Source organism: Cajanus cajan, chromosome 11, assembly GCF_000230855.2.
Source record: "Cajanus cajan strain Asha chromosome 11, NIPB_CcT2T_4, whole genome shotgun sequence".
Taxonomy (NCBI): Eukaryota; Viridiplantae; Streptophyta; class Magnoliopsida; order Fabales; family Fabaceae; genus Cajanus; species Cajanus cajan.
This window is the reverse complement of record NC_138527.1, coordinates 29,420,108-29,427,810: the sequence shown is the minus strand read 5'-3', so window position 1 is coordinate 29,427,810 and position 7,703 is coordinate 29,420,108.

Sequence of the window (7,703 nt, the reverse complement as noted above, 5' to 3'; positions counted from 1 at the left end):
TTCACAAATCATCAATTTGCTTCTCATTCCATTAAGAATAACAACATACCAATAACATCAAGATTATCCTTCTTCAAATTTAAAAATCAAGCCCCAATGGGCAAAACAACTAAGAATAAACATGTGCAACTCAACAAGGTTAATTTTATAGGCTTATCTTACCTCAAATCTCCAAGAAAAAAAGGAAGAACAATGGAAGACGTGGACTCTCAAGTTCTTGCCGTACGAAAACTCCAAAACTTTGATTGTCAAGTTTTCAAGCTTTGAATCTCTACTCAACAACTCAATCTAAGCTTTAGGGAATGAGTTAGAGTACTCCTAAGAAGTTGGGAGGAAAAAAATCTCCTTTGGCTCCAGAGCATATCTGTCTAAAATCTCTCTAAAATTCTTGAAAAAATGAACTTATGAAGTTCAAGTCTTAAGAAAACCTTATATATTTTTCCTTAAACTTTGTTTACTTTAACCTTAATTCAAAACAATTCTTAAACAACTAAACTTATAAGGATATTCCTTAATCCTTAAAGTTTTAAAGCAATAAAATAACATATTAACAATTATTCAATTAAATAAACAACAATCACAACACAATTTTACAAAATGCTTATTCATTAGTGGTTAAAATTATAACATTGACCATAATCTAACATTAAGTAGATGATATGATAATTAAAATTTTAATGATACCTTGATTAAATTGCACATTTAGTCCTCATTTTTACTTCATATTCGTATCTTTTACCACTTATATGAGATAAAAGTAAAGATTAGAAGTATAATTTAGCATAATTATTATTGATTATTAATTATCATATTATCTACTTAATGTTAAGTTACAACCAATATTATAATTTTAATTGATAAATGATAAACATTTAGCAAAAACATTATAAATCAATCTATATATATTAAATATGAATCATTATATTATGAGATAATATTTTTAAGAGTTTTTTTTTTTTACGAAAACATTTGTAGGAATTTTTTTAACTTCTTGTTAAGCTCAATTTTTATTTATCATATATATATATATATATATATATATATTTATAAATTAAATATTAATATTTTAAAAAAATATTAATAAATGAAAGTATTTTTCTACTACAATAAAAATTATTTATCATGTCTAAAATATAATTTATATATTTATAAATATTTATTTATATAAATTTTAAATATAATTTATATATTTAGACATAGTATATATATATATATTTTATTTTATTTTTTTTATAAATTTTAATTATAGATAATAAATATTTATTTGCAATATACATATTAAAATATTAGTATTCAAGTGAAATATGAATTAAATATAAGAGATAAAAATCACATTTTATTATTAAAAATAAGTTTTAATTTTTATAACCACTCAAAATTTAAAATTTAAAATAAAAATAATGAATTAAGATGAAATTATACAGCTAGAATCTGTTTTGTCAGATATTTTTCCAAAATAACATAGCATTACGTTTATTCTTGGAAAAATGGGCAGTCAGTATTATTTTAAACTTATTTTAATCAAAATTTTCTAATTATGAATCAGTTCTCTAAAGATATATATAACAAAGTATGATTTATAGCATAAACTACGTTCCTATATATTCCCTACACTACATCAATTGACGAGTTTGATCAAGCCCTTAGGATTTTGCATATTTGGAGAAAAGCAAAATATTTTACTTTGTTCTGAACACGTCATATACAGTATACTCATTTTTGTTTGTCTTTATTAACTCATTAAGGCGAATAAAATCAATTAAAAGTTTCACGGCGATTTTCCATTTAATTTTTCATTCTAAAAATTCTGAAGTTTTAAAAAAAGAAAGTATACTTATAATGAATGTTTTATCTCCATTTTCTCCTCAATTACTAAAAAATTATTAATACTTTAGATATACTCATAAACTTTTATTAACTAATGACAATAAAATATCTAAAACCATATTTATTATTATTTTTAATTAAAGAAGGTATAACCCATATTCAAAAGATTCACTTCAATAAAAATAAAGTAATACTTTTAACTGCAACTTCATGATCAAGTCAAAAATTAAACTCCAATTTTTCATTAAAAAATACAAAAGTTAAATTATTCAAACTAACAATTTTTTATTATCAATGCTTAATTAGAATTATTTGACATATTGTCTCATTTATTAGAAATAAAAAAATAACTATAACATAAATAATTAAAATACCACAACTTTTATGATTAACGTACAAAACTCATAATATTTGTGTATTTTAATACAATTTTTTTATTATTTTAATAATATAATCTCTATTAATGATCAATCATGATTATAAATAATATTTTATTTAAATAGTTTTTTATATGAATATTTAAATATGGATAAAAAATGATCAATAATATATATATATATATATATAAATGATAATAGATTCTAAAATTAATCATTGTATAAAAATTAAGAGGGGAGAGGTCAAATATGTAACGATCTATCTGATCATTACACTTGTCACGATTCAACAATAATTATGCAAAAACACAAATATTAAACATATCTAGGATATCATGCAACAAGTAGGAAAATCTCATACAAGTAGTCATATATGTGGAAAACAAAACTTTTCATGAACATATATACATACTTCATGTAAAACAAGTAACTACTGTATACAAAATAAATCTAGTCACCGAACAAGTGTTTATAGAAGACCTAACTACCTTGAGATAGTAACATCCAAAATAGAGTCACCTCCAACATGACTTATTATCGAACAACACAACTCGGCCTACTAATTTTGTCTTGCTCACATACTAAGATGAGCATAGTAGTCCCATACCACAAAGGAAAATACAGGGTAAGTTAGTGATAAAAAAAAAAGTAATTTCATACAACAACATGCAACATAAACAACTTAAAAGAAACATCATTCATTACATCCTATCATGTTTTGCCATACAACTTAAAGTATCCAACCACTCGTATAACTTAAACAATTTCATCACAATTATTAAACAATACATCATCTTCATATAATATTAGGCTCACATTGTTCATAATATAGCAACTCATACACCTTTACACCTTCAACATATACAACTTAAATAACATTATTTAATACACCCTACAATAATTTTACAAAACGACTTAAAAAAAATCGAACAACTTGTACAATTTAAGCAACTTCATTATAGATACCACAGAACACGTAGTCATTGAACAACATCACACTCACAACTCTCACTTTATAATAGCCTATACATCTTTACATCTTCAACTTAACCACTTTCAACATACACATATACATATCACTAGACAGAATGAACATCTATGTCATCAACACATCACCAACAACATAGAACAACACAAACACTTATTCGACTATCATTCACCTCAACACTTTCAACATAAATAACAATATATATTACACACACATGCATATATATACACACACGATTGATGTGTCATAACGCGTATCAACTTATGGAGATCTTGTACAATGACTAGCATGAAACTAGAAATAGTAGCTAGCATAAGTTAGAGAATTGCTTGAATGCATTTATGTTGTATAGGTTTCAAAAAATGAACAAGATATTAAAAAAGTGTACATTCTTTGATAGGTGTGGTCATACTCGTCATAGAGGGTGCACATTCTATGTTGGATAATGTGATACCCATTATAGAATATGAGTGTCAATGTATTAAAACATCATATTTTATACCTCTATTATGGCGAACATTGACTACCCGACATAAAATGTAAACTTTCAATGTTGCATGTTGACTTGTCATAGAAGGTATAAACATTCTAGATCATCGAGATTTATGTCGTGTCCTAAGTTGACATAGAATGTTTAAAATAATTAACATAGAATGTCTCAATCACATCACACTAGTGGTGGAGAAAAAAGATGTGAGAAGAAAAGAAAATTTATTTTAAAAAATAAATTATAATGTTATTTAGTAGTGTAACAACAGAGGTATTTTTGCTTTTATTTTTTAGTTACAAGTTTTTTATTTATTAATAATAGGATGTGTGAACATTATTTTGCCTATTAATATATATATATATATATATATATATATATATATATATTACCCATAATTTTATTATTCAACTAGTATTTTTTGTGTGTAACATAGATGCTAAATACATATCATATATAACTAAAATTTATAATAAGTTATATATATATATATATATATAAATATAATATTTGAAAATATAAATTATATTTATAATTTGTATAAATAGATAATTTTAATCATATAAATTATTTTTTATTTATGATAAATATTTATAGTATAGTATAATATTATTTTTATTTATTAATCATTTATTTTAAATATATTTAATTTTGATTCATAAATAATCATGATAAATAAAAATTAAATTACAGAAAAAATTAAAAAATTCTTTAATTTTTTTTTTAAAATTGTAACCTAGCAAGTTGTTTTAGAAGGCCCAAAAGTCCAGTATGGGTGATTCAGTAGTCCAGAATGGGCCGTTCCCAAACTAGAACGGGCCGTTCCAAACTACTAAATTGACCTATAAAATGTAGTTGAGAACGGGGCATTCCAAACCATAGAACGGGCCGTTATGGTTGGAGTACGGTCCGTTCTGGTTGGAGTACAGGCCGTTCTGGATGAAGTACGAGCCATTCTGGATGGAGAATGGGCCGTTCTGGATGAGTCCCAGAACGGGCTGTTCTGCATATGATTTGTTGCACATGATGAAGAGGTGCAGAACGGCCTGTTCCAGATTTGGAACAGGCCGTTCTGTCCACTCCAGAACTTCTATAAATAGGAGTTGTGTGGTTGAGGAGAAAGTGATGTTTTTAGAGAGAAGTTTTAGAGAGAGGGACTCTGAATTAGGAAGCTTGCTTTAGGAGGATTGAAGTTCTGGGTTGAGCTTCGGAAGGGAATTCTACTTATTCTCAATTATTGGCTATTTTGAGCCAATCTTCAGGTAATGGAAGCTAGAATATAGGTTGTTTAATTTCAGGAGAGTTAGGGAAGCTTTATGCATGATGTTCTTTTGTTGAAATGGAAGCTAGAATATAGGTTGATTTATGCTGTTTATATTGTGTAAGTTGACATGATAAATGAATTTTAAATATGTTGTATATTGTTGAAGTTGTTTATAAAGTTTCATAGTTGTATAATTGAATAAGAAGTTGTATAATTACATTGAGATGTATGATGAGTAGAAAGTGAAATGAAGAGATGCATGTTGAGTATAGAGTTGTATGTTGCTATAAAGTTGTATGTTGTGACTTGTGTTGAAAATATATTATTTTATGATGATTGAGTTGTAAATTATGAGTTGAGCTAATAAGCTATTGAGTTGATTGTGTTGTTTAAAGTTGAAATGAGATGTTGTTTTGTTAAAATGTGTTGTTAAACAATTTGTGATGAGTTGTTGTGTTGATAAACTATGTTGTTCAAGTTGAATGTTGATTAAGAAGATGAGTTGAAAAGTTGTATGTTGTTTAAGTCGTTAAGTTGATTAAGCTGTGATGATGAATTGTTGATCACTAGGACTAGGGGAGATGTTTTTGAAGTTGCTCATCCCATTGTATGGATTGAGATAGTTGTGGTGCTCTAAGAGCCCAATTTGTTGAAAAACCTTCCTTGGGAAGTTGTCCCTTGGAGTGGACGGTGTGTTGTTCTCCTCTAGGACTTAGTTGATCCCGTGTGTGGGCAAGGTCGAGGCACACGTGTACAAAGCGACCACGATATAGGGGTCAGGCCAAGCTATACCGATTACAAGCGACTAGATGTTTATTGTTGTAAAGTTGTTATGGTGTCTATTGTTGTAAAGTTGAAAAGTTGGGGGCATATGGTGAAGATATATGTCCTATGTTGAGATACATAGTACTAAGGAGATAAGTTGAAAGTTGTTTTAAAGTTGAATCCCTTAGTACTGTGTGGGCGACATGGAAGTAGTCGATCCATGTCATGGTTGAATGACCAATTTGAGTAAGGTATCTAGTTAGAGATGTAGTCTTTGACTAGGTACTGGAGGGTACGTGGTACTTGGAGGACAGTGGGTGGGCTAACTCCATATGTGGATTGGTGATGCTAGCCAAGGCCGTGGTAGGCTCATACCTAAACCCTTCTGTCCTGACAGTAGTACTGGACCTCCAAGTCTAAGTGGCACACCTGAGCAATTGCCTATTGTTGTCTATACCTGGTTCTCTTCGGAGTTCCTAACGCTGTTCTATACCTGACCTGGTTGAGATAGGTCAAACGCTGGATTCGGTAGGGCTTATGCCACCTAGACTGCTCAACCTCAGTTGTTGGAGATCTCCGAGTTGAAATGCGTGACGATGCATAAGTTGTTGATGAGTTGATTTGTTGTTGATAAAAGTTGTATCTATGTTGTTATGTTGTTAAGCTGTAATTGTGTTGTATGTTGATCTTGTTGAGGATGTGTTAGTACCAGAAAATGAATCCAGAGACACTCGAAATACAGGGATGCTCGAAATCCTAGATGGTCAAAAAATGGCAGAGAAGTTTCTAAAGAAGGCATACGAAGCTTGAAGAGAATCAAGAGATACACGAAGACATTTTTCGTGAAACTCTCGAAATCCTCGAACCAGGAAGGATGCTCAAGAAAAGGGCTCACAGCCTCGCAACCTCTCAAAGTACAAGCAAAATCAGGAAACATTCAAGTATAGTTTTCGTTGGTTAATCGAAATCCCAAGAATCCAGACATACACGAATACACTTCGTAACCTCTCAAAATGGAGAACTTAAAGAAGACACGATTTAAGAGCGGTTGAAGTAACATGGGATAAGTGTCAAAGGCTGCAGAACGGTTTGGAGAAGTTAAAAGAGCGATTCCAGAGGTTATCCGAAGACGTGCCCAGGAATAAGTCACTATGTGGAAGTTTAGGACAGTTATGCGTTTCCGGGACACGTCAGAAACAGTTACCTTTCCTGAATCTTTGTCTATAAATTAAACGAGCCATGCTCGTATCAAAAGGTCAGAAATCTAATTCCCACAATACCTCACACGCACTCCACAGCCTGCACATAAGGCATACTGTGCATACGAGACAGCTTTGGGTACGATTTCTCGACCACCTTTCTTTTTCCTTTTTAGGAGTAGCGTAGCATAGCATAGCATAGCATAATCTAGCCTAGTGTAATGTAGTCATTCTGAACATGTTTCGTTATCCTTACGAATTGTAATTTTGTTACCATTTAATGAAGGATATGATTTCTGCAGTCAATATACATGTCATCTGTTCGATTCACGTTAATTCTTACATGCATGAATTTGATTGTATAATTAGCATAGATCTTCTGATGTGCTGAAACAAGCATAGATCTTCTGAAGTGCTAAAACCAGCATAGATCTTCTGACGTGCTCAAACAAAGAGCATAGATCTTTTGAGGTGCTGAAGCAACATCCTAATTTAACTCTATTTGTTGCTTGTATGATTTTATTTTTTCACTAAAAGTCTTCGAATCTGTCATGTTATGAACACGCATAAATTGAAACGTGAAATCGTGCTAGTTCGAATAAAAAGAACCTACGAACGAAATCCTCCATGTAACGACCCGTCATGGCCGTCACACTACTAACAACATTACACACTACTAATATATATATATATATATATAAAGAGTATAATAAAAAATTTCTTTTTCAATACAAGTTGCTAATCAAGCAACCAATGACGACCAAATATATACAACAAAATATGCTACCTAAGGTAG